This window comes from Lineus longissimus, chromosome 1 (assembly GCF_910592395.1).
Source record: "Lineus longissimus chromosome 1, tnLinLong1.2, whole genome shotgun sequence".
NCBI classification, from domain to species: domain Eukaryota; kingdom Metazoa; phylum Nemertea; class Pilidiophora; order Heteronemertea; family Lineidae; genus Lineus; species Lineus longissimus.
In genome coordinates this window covers 12,260,713-12,274,693 of record NC_088308.1, presented here as the reverse complement: position 1 = coordinate 12,274,693, position 13,981 = coordinate 12,260,713, and positions in this window count along the sequence as shown.

Below are 13,981 nucleotides of genomic sequence, written 5' to 3'. Positions count from 1 at the left end.
TCTTGTTTTTCTTCTCTCCTACAAAGTTAAGTTTCTCAGTGAAACTAAGTCTCCATATCATGTCGGCCTCAACAGGTTATGGGCCCAGGCCACGTGTTCCAGTATTCGATGGAGATGAACAGAAGTTCGAACTGTGGGAGGTGAAATTTATGGGGTATTTGCGGCTCCAGAAACTGTTCAACACGGTGAGTAAAACTAGCGAACTCACGGGCGACGACGCCGTCAAAAATGCGGAAGCATTTGCAGAACTCGTTCAATGTCTTGATGATCGAAGCCTTTCCCTGGTAATTCGTGATGCCAAGGATGACGGCAGAGGAGCATTGAAAATTCTACGTGAACATTATCTTTCGAAAGGAAAGCCAAAGATCATAACTTTATACACTGAACTGACGAGTCTTGTCAAGTCCAGTACAGAGAGTGTGACGGACTACATGTTGAGAGCTGAGACAGCAGCTGCATATCTAAAAGGTGCAGGCGAAACAATCAGTGATAGTCTCCTTGTCGCTATGGTGATCAAAGGACTGCCTAAGCAATTTAGGCCGTTTACGACGGTCATCACCCAAAGAGAAAAGGCCGCCACTTTTCAAGAGTTCAAAATGGCACTACGCAGTTTTGAAGAAAGTGAGAAAATTTCGACAGAGGAGAAGGACAATGTTATGAAAGTGTCTACTGGTCATGCTGGTAAACCGTCTGTCATGTCGAAGGGTAACCTAAAATGTTACTCCTGTGGGAAATACGGACATAAAGCTGCGGACTGTAAGTCGAAAAAGAAACAGCAGCGCTGGTGCGAAGTTTGTAAAAATGCTTCGCATGATACTAAATACTGTAAGAAAAAGGACTCGCACGAATCGTCTCGGGACTCTGTGTCCAACAAGGAAAAAGGCTCGAACTCGAATAAGGATTCGGTGAAATGTGCAGATGCGACAGAATCCGTGCACACGTTTGTGTTCCGAGTAGGTTTGGATGACGCCGCAAAACCACGGAACAGTCTACTAGTTGATTGTGGGGCAACGGCCCATATCTTGAATGACGAATCGAAATTCATTCGCTTTGATGATCGTTTCTCGCCATCGAGGCATTTTATCGAGCTTGCCAACGGAGAAAAATCCAATAATGTTGCGCTAAAACGTGGAGATGCGAAAGTAATGATCGAGAATAAGGAAGGAAAGCACTGCGCCGCTATCCTAAACAATGCCCTGCTAATCCCATCGTATCCGCAAGACATTTTTTCCGTACAGTCGGCGACGGAAAAGGGCTCTACTGTCACTTTCAACCCGGACTCTGCTGAACTAGTTACTCCTGATGGAAGCAACTTTAATGTCAAAAAGTCGGGCAGACTATACTACCTGAGTGTTGTGGACAGTGAACCTCCAGACAATTCTACAGATCTTGATTCGGTCAAGGTCACACGAAGCCTTCTAGATTGGCATGAAGTGTTAGGACACTGTAACTTACATGATATTGTTAAGTTGGAGAATGTGGTCGAAGGGATGAAGATAGTCAACACCAGCAAGTTGAGCACTCCTGGAAGTTGCCGTGTTTGCCTATTGGGCAAAATGACACAAGATAGAAGCAGGACTCCCAGGGTTCGCTCAACAGAGCCATTGCAGCTGGTGCACTCTGACTTAGCAGGTCCCATTGACCCCATCTCTTCTGAAGGGTTTAGATATGCCATGATTTTTGTTGATGACTACTCTGGTTTGATATTTGTGTATTTTCTGAAAGAGAAGAGCAATGCTCTTGCAGCCACTGAGAAATTTCTGGCAGATTGTGCCCCGTTTGGAAGGGTTAAATGTTTAAGGTCTGATAATGGTGGTGAGTTTACTTCCAGTGCCTATGGAGAGCTGCTGAGAAAAAATGGAATAAGGCATGACACGTCAGCCCCTTATTCCCCCCACCAAAATGGCACGGCAGAGAGACACTGGAGGGTGCTTTTTGAAATGGCCAGATGTTTGTTAATCCAGGCTAAACTTGAAAAGAGCCTTTGGCCTTATGCTGTGATGGCAGCGGCACATATCAGAAACCGATGTTTCAATAATCGGATAAATCAGACCCCGTATTTTGCGATGACAGGCCGTAAACCAGACCTGTCACGCATGGCTGTGTTTGGATCAGAGTGTTATGCCTATGAACAAGGCAGCAAAAAGCTAGACCCGATGTGTTCAAAGGGAATATTTGTGGGCTATGATAAGTCCAGCCCAGCTTACCTAGTGTTTGTTCCAGAAACAAAGAAGGTCAAAAGAGTCAGATGTGTAAAATTTGTCACTTCAAGTCCAAATGAGCCTCAACCCACTGGTGGAGTTTATGCTGAAACTCAAACTTATATAGATGATGATTCAGAGGTGAGGGAACCCCCTCAGCCTGTTGTTGGTATAGATGTACACAATGATGAACCCCCTCAGCCTGTTGTTGGTATAGATTTGCACAATGATGCTGACCATGATGTACACATTGGTGTTGATAATGATAATGATGTCAATGCTGAGCCAGGAGATTTGGAAAATGGTGAGCAAGGTGCCAATTTTCAGCTACCACTTGACCTTGATGCTCAAAATGAGATCCCTGGTATTTTTGTTCAAAACGCTGAAATTGAACCTGCTGGCAATGCTCCACCAAATGCAAATCTCCAGGACGAAGCAAGGAAGTATCCTCTCAGGGAACGTACTAAACCCAAATATTTGGAAGATTATACCAGTGACACTGACAGTGTGGAAACTGATGAAGATGACAGTGTGAATTGTACTTTGGATTACTGTTATAAGTTAGATAATGTTCCACAAACTCATCATGAGGCAATTCATTTATTCCAAGTCAGAACAATGGCGAAAAGCCATGGAAGCAGAGATGTGTGCTCTGAGGGAGAATGAAACATTTGAACTCACCCCCCTGCCAGAAGGCAGGAAAGTAGTGGGGGGCCGTTGGGTGTACGCTCTAAAATTTGGTTCTAACTGTGAGGAGACATACAAGGCCCGCTATGTGGCAAAAGGGTACTCTCAACTCCCTGGGATTGATTATTATGAAACATTCTCCCCCACAGCACGCATGACATCTATCAGAATGCTAATGCAGTTGGCTGCACAGTATGATTTGAAGATACATCAAATGGATGTTAAAACTGCCTATTTAAACGCACCTATAGATTGTGAAATCTATGTTGAACAGCCTGAAGGTTTTGCCCAAGAGGGCCAGGCAGGTGAAAAATTGGTCTATAGACTGAAGAAGTCTCTTTATGGGCTCAAACAGAGCGGTAGGAATTGGAACGACATGTTGCATACTCATTTGATTGAACAAGGTTTCAAGCAGTCACTTGCTGACAACTGTGTGTATTCCAAAATTTCGGACCAAGAGATGACCATAGCTATAGTGTGGGTGGATGATATCATCATCGCTTCAAATCTGGACTCAAAACTAAATGATGTGAAAGAGGCACTGAGCAAAAGGTTCAGAATGAAAGATCTTGGGAAAATTTCCTATTTTCTAGGGATTGAATTTTCACAGACTGATAGTGGTACCATTGAAATGAATCAGTCAAGGTATATTGAGAAAATTCGACTTATTTGACTCTCATCTATTGCAACTTGTAGGGTTTGCAAGTTTATTGTTTATCGTGTGTAGGGTTTGCAAGTTTATTGTTTATCGTGTGTATAGACTCTCAATCTCATGGTTGCTTTACATCATAAAGTTTAAGTGGGGGTGTTGGAATGTAAACTTCATCTGTCTATACTGTCCCTTTAAATACCATCAATTGCACCGTAACGTGCTGCCATCTGTACTAAGGTCATGTATCAAACTCTCCTGTACTGTTTCTATGATTATACTAATAAAGGAGGGTGGAAAAAGATTACGCGCCTTCTCAGAACGTCGTCACACGAAAGAAGTTGTTCTTGTTTTTCTTCTCTCCTACAAAGTTAAGTTTCTCAGTGAAACTAAGTCTCCATATCATGTCGGCCTCAACAGCTACAAAATGTTGGTTTATGACAGGCTGGGAAATCCGAGCTATCAAGAAAGACATCAGGTGTTACCAGTGATTGGGAATGTTTGTAGGGTAAATTACCCAATTTCTGGTCATTATGACACTTTGGTATAGGCGAGAAGAGAAGTTTGGGATATCAGACATTATACTCCCAAATTAACAATTGTTCTGTTATATTGTAAATAAGTTGAGTTGATTAGACTAAGTAGAATTTGTGCAGACATGGAGGCCAATAAAAGCAAAGACAAGTAGGTAAGTTGTTTAACAATACTCTTTGAGTCAATTGAGACTATTGATGAGAGGCAGGAGACGGTATAAATCCTAGATGATGTTTGAGGAGTTGGCCGCTACTTTAGCAATATCTAGATCGTCCAATTTTCAGGAATACGGGATCCTCTAAATTGCTTGGTGGTAAGTACACTGTGTCTCTCATGTAGCACCTGTCATGAGTAAATTTCGGATTAACGATTTCTTACAGTTTATCTACTTGTATAGCACATATGTCGCGGACGACATTTTCAAACGGGGGGAGAGTGTGGCGATTAGCAGCGGGGGCATAAATTTCAAGTGTAGTCGTTTCAAACTCGAGTTGGTTCGCTCGTGCTGTATTATATGACTCCAGCTCCTCCCTCTGGGAGCTGGAGTCAGTATTGTTTTCGCTCAGGTTTCTCGTCCAATCACGTGACCTCTCCAACACTCGATAATGCACTCTTTTCGTCCACGTTTTAGGCCAATCTTCGGCATGAACATGAAATCTAATAAGCGCAGTACTTAAATCAGTACTTAAATCTCGCCTTGAAAACATTCCTGGGTAAAATCCATTGAGATTAGCCGAGTTAATCTACTTTTTCCGTGTTTAAAATCTCTGCTGCTGAATTCTATAAATAGAAACTATTAACATCGCGGCAGTGTGGTTCCCATTGTGCGCCCTCCCACTTCACACCGTGTCAGGAAGTTTTACGGAGAGGGAGGGCGTGCGGTAAGAAGAATGGCCAAAATGACGTCACGTTTTCCTGGCAATGCCTCTTGCCAGACCAGTCAAGCATTGCGAAAGCATCTTTAATTCAGACAACGTTAGAACCAGAAAAACGAATATGTTAATTTGCAAAATTAAAAGCAGATTTCACCACTAACCAGTCAAATCGGAATACGACGGCGCAAAATGTTCTCGCTTTCCTCCTGTTAAAAAAACCTTGTTCCCGCACTCCTATTTTAATTTATGCCAAGGAATATGATATGATCTGTTTTTAGCTCAGCTGACAAAGTCAGCGGAGCTAGTAGTATAGCTGTTCAAATGGTGTCCGTCCTGCAATCCATCCATCTAGGGACCCATCTGTGGACAAAATTGGACATTTCTGACCGGGAAGACCTAGCCACTTCGTTGACGGTGCTAAATTAGGAGTTGCCCAAGGTGAACTCAAAAAACGAAAAATCAGCGCGATCCGACCTGTATTAAGAGAATGAGGTCATTTCGCGTTTAGATTTCTTTCCCTTTTTACCTCGGTCCACAGAGCAAATATTGTTTTCAAATGTGGCTGAATATTTTTAAATATTTTTTCATTTTTTACATTTAATGGAATTAATATAGTTTTAGCCGCCAGTTGGCGCTGCAGGCACATTGCCTGAATTTTGGCGATTTCAAATTTGGCGGTGGCTAAACTTTTTGCAAGCAGTGCCGCTGATTGGCCGATCGATAGAAGAGATGCCACCATTTAAAAATGGCGGTAGTCGCTGCTTCAATGAAGATGAGTGAACTTTCTCATGTTCAATCGGTTGATACTCTTTTAATCAACATGACCATGTACCTGAAATTTGTTTAGGTACTGAAAAGAGTCTATATAATTCAGATTTATCAATAGTTTTTTATAATATTGCGGAAATTTTGTGCACAAATTAGCGAAAGTTGGTGCTCGTCTCGTGTCATTTTAGAGCGAGAAATTTGTTTCCGTCGATCTCTACCACTGAAAAATCGCTTGCATAGCTTCGAATTTTTGTGAAAATAAGTATCTGAACTTGGTTTCAAATAGTCTAGAGAGTTACCTTTGTGGTGATACATATGGTATGTGATAAATATTTGTGGAATTTGTGAAATTCGGTTTTCAAACGTGCCGATGATGCAAGCGATCTCGCGTGAATTTTGCAAGTCCTGATATGTCGACAGGGTGTCAAAAATCACTCGCCTAAATTCAATTCAAAGATCGAAAATGATATCTGAACTTAGTTTCAAATAGCCAACGCAATTATCATTTCGGTGATATATAATGCATGCATGTAATAATTGATTAATCTGCCTAAAACGCGCAATTAAAATGGCGAAAGATCGTGATTACTGATAAACACTCTGGTGGCGGTCGCACTAAATAACGACCGGTAGGGCCCGGCGCGTGGCGGAGAAAAAAAGGTAGCGCCCGGAGGTTGAAACGGGATTTTTATGCACTTTTAACTGTATATATATGTTGTTTAGATGTATTTCTAACAGTTCTGTAACTTTTATGACCAAGCTTGCACCCAAAGTTGGTAAAATTGATGCTTGTTTATGGACTGCGCTAGCGACCGGAGAATTCGCCGTCGGCCATTTTGGGACGGTCCCTGAGTTGTTGCGGTTGGCAATTTTGCAACAAATCTCGCCATTTACGTTTGTTTACAATTATTTTGAAAGTCACATTGTCATTATGACATCGTAGTATGAATTCCACTGCAGTTTCGTTACGCAGCAATGCTCATGTTTTTGGTTGGCAATCCTGTACTGTCTGTACACTGCGCTGTGCATGCATGGCTGTACTGTAGGCTGTAAAAAAGACAAAAACGATAGCCTAGCCCTATAGGACAGGCTTAGAGTATAACTCAACAGGCCCTCATGATTCATTTGATGGACACCTTATTTGATAGTACCTCATCATTAAGTCCACTAGATCCTGTTCTGTCACATGTCGTAGACGATAGACAATTTTCAAAATGTAGTACACCACCCGCTCATCTTTAAGCCCAACTTGGCTCACATCAGTCATCATGTGGGCACGGTTAGCTGTTGAGTGTTATGGTTCAGTCTGTGAGACTAATTTAAAGAGGTTACACTTTTATTTTGAATTGGAAAACAACCCCCAGGACTGACTTTTCACTGAGTGATAAGTGTGCCCTTCGAAGGTTAAGTCTCTTTCTGGATTTGCTTCCATAGATGCTTTGTTCAGGATATCATCTGACCGATGCCTGATCAAGCACAGACTGTATCCGGTGGTGTACATTTCCCCGTCTATGTCACCCTTTTTTATTCAGTCAGTGTTAATTTCTCTTCTCTTTTTTTACAGATTAACTGTTGTTGGTTATTGCAAGAGGAGTCGTTGGCACATTTCAAGTCCAGGAAAGCACTTGCTGTTCCCACATTCAGAGTAAGGTGTGCTTACTCGTTTTACTGCTTTCCATTCCTGGAGAGCGTTATCAAATATCTGCCGCAAGGCAACAAATATCTGCCGCAAGGCGCTTCAAATATCTGCCGAAAGGCATCAAATATCTGCCGCACCAATAAAGTTCATTTTGTTAACCAACTCTTTATCTTCTTTTCTTCACATACAAAAAAGACCGTCCCAAACATTTGGCTGCATTCACTTCATCAATGTCCAGAGAACAGTCGGTTCATTTGACCATTGTAAAGCACCAGGCCCCACCTCACAAAATACACTGTAATAATTATGTACCTTGTGTCCATGTGCATGTTATTAGTTCCACCTACGCTGCATGAAGACAAGGACTCCACTCTTTGACGTCACCACACAACTCCTTGACGTCATCACACACCCCACTACTGCAACGGCAATAGAAATGACTTTACGTCATAATACCAGGGTGACGTCAACTCAGTACTTCAGCATGCACTGATATAGCAAGAAGGTCTTTCGCATCAGCACTTCTGCGTGCTAGACGTTATAGCTTCACGCTGCCTCATAATAACGGTACCGATACACACTTGGCCCTTGCCTTCACCTATCCATTTCAGCTGAGCGCCAGGCCCTTGGGCCTCTTGTCACTTGTTTGTAATTAAATGGTATTCATGTAATGAGATCAATAGTAGTGTCCGTGTCAGATCCCATCGTTCAACTAGTCTTCTCTCCCCAGGTGCCTCACACGGACCTTCAGGTCCCCATACTCAAGACCAACTCTTACAATATCGCCCTCAAAACAACCCTGGAGTCATGAATTCACAGGTGCTCCTGTGAAATCTCAGTTCTAGTTTAATAGACGAAGTCACTCGAGTAGGTTCGCACGCGCAGGTCAGGATGCGTACGCAGGTCCGAGCGTCTGCAATAAATGTCAACAGAAAGTGACAGAAATTCGCTCGCATCGTTACAAATTCTTAATTTCCCGTTTTGTCCATTTCAGGTAAATTGTACAAATACTTTTATTCCATTCTTTCAGATTTCTAGACTTAGTCCAGTGAACTTTTATGCATTTCTTATTCCATTTTCATGTAACTTTAAGCGATTTTGTTGCCCAAAATCGAGCCGTGGAAATATTGATTTTCAAGAAGGTTGGCCGCGGTGCGCGGAGTTCGCAACGCTGGCTGTTTTTGCCTTGAAGATAATTATTTCATCAAAATGAATACAAACAGGTTATTCTGCAGATAATTATTGTATTGTTAAACTATTTGATAACAATTTATCCGGTGTAATTTGCCGATAAATGAGGGTTTCGCGTTGGACATCGGTCAGGCTCGTAGCCTGGTACCACTGGCCACCGTCAGACGACGCTGTTGTGTTTGACCTATTTTGACGTCCCGTCAATACAAAAGTCAAAATAGGTCAAACACAACAGCGTCGTCTGACGGTGGCCAGTGGTACCAGGCTATCAGGCTCGAAGTTTAGTAATCATCCGATAGGTGGCAGCACTCAGATGAAAACAAAGCAATGTCGAATTTACGGAATAAGCGGAATTTAAACTTTGGTGTGATATTTAGTGAAATAGTGGAATATTTTAATAACTGTTAGGAATTGAAATGTGGAAATTGATTAGATTTAATAAATGGATTTAGGCCTATTTATTTGTTGGAATGTAGGCAAAGTTATAGCTAGGCTATATAATCTAGGTCAATTTTGGTTCCTTTGCAGTGCAAATGAGAATATTCTTTATTTAGATCATATTTCAATGTATTATTCTAAACATATTTCTGTATCATTTTGTACTATTTATTTCATGTTATTGTTATATTATGTATTATTACTCTATGGAGCGTCTGCAATAAATGTCAACAGAAAGTGACAGAAATTCGCTCGCATCGTTACAAATTCTTAATTTCCCGTTTTGTCCGTTTCAGACCCTGTACAAGCATGGAGGTATAAATATTTATACCTCCATGGTACAAGCTAGGTAACATGTTGATATACTTCCTATTATCGTCGGAACTCTAAACACTTCATCACTTTCAAAACAGTAAAACTCACCGTTTTGACCAGTTGACTGGATACCCGAGCTCGCGCACAACTGAAAAAATATTAGCAACTACAAATTTCTTGGCAACAGAGAAGAAATATTATTTAAACTTTCAAAAATATACCCGACAATCTTTCAAAAAAGATAAAAATTTTTAGACTCATGTCAACATTTTGAAAAAACAAGCCAACAATTTTTTTTCGTGATACTTCGAAAAATTCGTTTACATTTTTTTCTTCTCTTAAAAATATTTTCCACGCAATTTTTAAAAAAAATCTAGACAAAATTTTACTGCAACATTTATTTTCGTTCAAGATTTTTTCTTGGCAACATTTTTTTCGTTCAACATTTTTTCCGTTCAACAACGAGCGCCACCTATGAACTGCTAATAGAACTCGCGCGCAGGGACGAGGTTAAGCTGGGGTACTTGAATGAATGAAATGAATGAAATTGTCATTTATATAGCGCCCGTATCACTGGAACAATGTTCACAGGCGCTCATAAGCTTGCACAAACAAATATGTTTTTAAGTCTCTGCGGAAAGTATTGACGTCCTGTGCAGCTCTCAGGGTGGACGGTAGTGAGTTCCACACCTGAGGCGCAAGAATGGAAAAGGATCGTCCTCCGAAAGTTTTTAGTCTGTATTTGTTTTCCTTTAGAAGGTCCATAGATCCAGAGCGAAGGGAGCGAGGGGTGTGTAATGTTCGAGGAGATCGTTGAGTTCGGTGCCAAATGATGGTATACTTTATAAGTGAGAAGAATTAACTTGAACTGTATGCGTTCGCGCACAGGCAGCCAGTGCAGCTCGGCAAGAACTGGAGTGATGTGTGCCCAACGATTGGTTCTAGTAACAAGGCGTGCTGCACGGTTTTGCACTAGCTGGAGCTTGCGTAGCGATTGTTCCGAAATTCCAGCCAGGCTGCTGTTGCAATAATCAAGTCTGGACAGCACGAGGGCTTGAGCAAGATTCTTGGTGGCATCAACTGTCAGCTGCCTCCTGACCAGACCTATATTCCGCAGGTGGTAAGAGGCAGAACGCACAACGCTTGACACATGTGCATCCATAGACAAGTTAGAATCAAACAGAACACCGAGGTTCCGAACCGGAACTTTCGACACTTGAGCGACTGTGCCGGCAATGTTGACTGAAGGTAACTCAAATGATTGCAGTGCGTACTGAGTGCCAAAGAGCATGACCTCAGTCTTGTCGGGGTTACCCTTTAACTTATTCACCGTCAACCAGTCCTGAATGCTGTTCAGTTTCCGTTCAAGCTCTGTGCATTTGGTGGGTACTGCATCCACAACTTGATATGGGAGTGCCGTGTAAACCTGAGTGTCATCAGCATAGCCATGGCGGATTATGGTACAATCCTTCAGGATGTCACCAAGTGGAAGAATGTAAATCAGGAACAACAGTGGTCCCAAAACAGACCCTTGAGGGACGCCACAATCGAATCGTTTCACGTCAGATTTTGCCCCATTTATCACTACCTGCTGTGTGCGCGAAGATAGGTAGGAACTAAACCAGTCAAGGGCTGATCCAGACACACCTAGGACTTTCTGGAGCCTACGGAGCAAGATGGAATGATCCACCGTATCGAAAGCGGCACTTAAAGGCCATATATCAAGGTTTGGAAACATGCTTGATACTCATGAAATATGTTGAGGGTTAAAAAAACAAGATCCCAGACATTAAAAAAATTCTAATAATAAAGTCATTATTTAGTTATTTCAATTTTCAATTTTAAACTATTTGAATTTCCCACCACACACAACTTTAGATTAGTTCCACATGTGGCCGCTAGGGATTTTTTGATGACGTAGATCAGGTCAGTCAGAACAAAGCAAGATGGCTTCCGCATACAGTTCAGAGAGTGAGAGCAGTGAATTTGAGGATGTTTTGATCGATACAGAAGGATATTTAAACGTTGAGCCGTACATGTTCGAGCCATTAATATCACTAGATCATAATGAGAGTGATCATTCGGACGAAAGTGATTAGAATTTGTGGTTAATCAATTTGCATGGCAGACCTGCCGATATAGCAAAGATGAAAGAAGACATTGATAGACGGTTGCAGATGCATAACATGTTGTATGATTTTTGAACAGACTAATGTTGCACAATATTGTTTCGCCTCGTCAGTGTTGTATCGCCAGTTATGTCATGACGCTGAACTACTATTGAAAAGTGACGGTATTATGCACAATCATCTTGACGTGACGATATAATGCCGTGCAACGTTAGATAGGCCTAGATGTCAGATGACAATAATCTGTCATTGACAGTGGCTGTCACTGACACTGACCTGTGTCGCTGTCACCTTGCTATGGCTGGAACACAAGAAGACACTATGCGGTATCACAGGCCCCAATAGGGCCTACACATTATGTATAACAACCGACCTCAGCAGCCTCGGGCATTAAATGCAATTGACATGGTTGGAACAGCTGTTTTTAACAAGTGGCATTTAATATTCAGTTGGATGCAGATATCCGGCTTCATGTGATAATCCGTATCGATAAAGTGATCACTGCAAAGTTTGGCCGAAGGCCCAGGCTTCCAACACTCCAAACGTTTGCACTTCCGAATCCACAGCTTCCTCCTCTCTCGTTCAACTGGCTTTGGAAATTCATGAAAATGGGTCCCATCCGTCATTCGATTGTTCTTTGTGCTATCCTTGACACAATTCGGAGCCACACAATACACCATAGTGAATGAAACACATTACTTCCAGGTGTGCATAATTAATTAAGGCCCTCCTGCTTTTATGATTGCATGACATGTACAGATAACCTGATCTACATCACAACTTTTGCTGAACCCGCCGCCTGGTTCTAACAAGCCAGTTGCTAGCCTGATTAGGTAATCAAGTTGTCAAACACATAATTGGCTATATCTTCAAAATGGATGGAGCTAATTGCATTTGGTTTTCTGTATTGTATAAAGTGTTATGTACACTTTTGAAATCGTCTTACAGCAGAAAATGGCAAAAAAACTTGATATATGGCCTTTAAGTCTAATAGCACAAGAATGGCAGCTCCGTGATTATCAACCATCATTCTAATATCGGTCTGAACCTTGAGCACTGCGGTCTCAGTTGAGTGTCCTGCCTTGTAGGCTGATTGAAATGTATCGTGGAGAGAATGGGCCGTCATATAAGCATTCAGTCGTACTGCCACAACCCTCTCGAGAACCTTTGATATGAAGGAGAGGTTACTGACCGGCCTATAGTTCTTCAGACTTTCACAATCTAGCATGGGCTTCTTTAGAAGCGGTGACACAAGGGCGCGTTTAAGGCTGTCCGGGACACATCCTTCCGATAGAGAATGATTGATGATTGTCCTTATGAAGGGCACGACGGACGACATCGATGCTTTCAAGAGCCAGGTGGGCATGGGATCCAAATCACAAGATTTGGATGGTGATTTACCGATTATCACTCGGATTTCGTTTTCCGTGGGCGGATCAAAGGAGGTAAGAGAGACGCAGGGCAAGGGGTTATCATCAGATGCAGCGGTGATGTACTTCATACTCATAGCAGGTCGGGAATTCTGATCGTTCGTTCGTATGTTGTTGTTGCCATCTCAAAACAAGCGCCTTTTATCATACTTCTCTATGGCACGCCAAAGCGGAATTATTTCAACCCTGTACAAAATATTAGCAACATTTTAAAAACGATCCAACATTTTCAGAAAACAAGCCAACATTAGCGAAATTATTTCAACCCTGTACAAAATTTTAAAAAAAGATCCAACATTTTGAGAAAACAAGCCAACATTTTTATTTAAATGTTGACAAAATTTTACGGCAACATTTATTTTCGTTCAAGATTTTTTTCTTGCAACATTTTTTTTCGTCAACAATTTTTTCGTTCAACATTTTTTCCGTTCAACAACGAGCGCCACCTATGAACTGCTAATAGAACTCGCGCGCAGGGACGAGGTTAAGCTGGGAAGATCTCCGCAGTTCTCTCAGCAAATCTTCGAAATCGCTAGCATTCGCTAGCAAATTTAAATTGTTTGTCATGATTGTAGGGGTTTAACTTATGTAATTCAATGACGGTAAAAATCTGACACTGACACATTCATGACGAGTGACAACCACGTGCGTAAGATATTCGTGTAAAGAAACATGTCAGAAGTACCCCGTAGCTAAACCTCGTCTCGAGGGGATATAGTTCATTTAGTTGTTCACAGGTGGCGCTCGTTGTTGGACGAAAAAATTGTTGACGAAAAAAAATGTTGCAAGAAAAAAATCTTGAACGAAAATAAATGTTGCCGTAAAATTTTGTCAACATTTAAAAAAAAAATGTTGGCTTGTTTTCTCAAAATGTTGGATCTTTTTTTAAATAATGCTTATATTTTGTACAGGGTTGAAATAATTCCGCTAATGGTGGCTTGTTTTCTGAAAATGTTGGATCGTTTTTAAAATGTTGCTAATATTTTGTACAGGGTTGAAATAATTCCGCTTTGGCGTGCCATACTTCTCACATAGGATCAGATGAAAAAGTTCGCGTGTTGGTTGGTGGTGATTGGTGTGCAGCTACCACGTGCGTAAGATATTCGTGTAAAGAAACATGCCAGA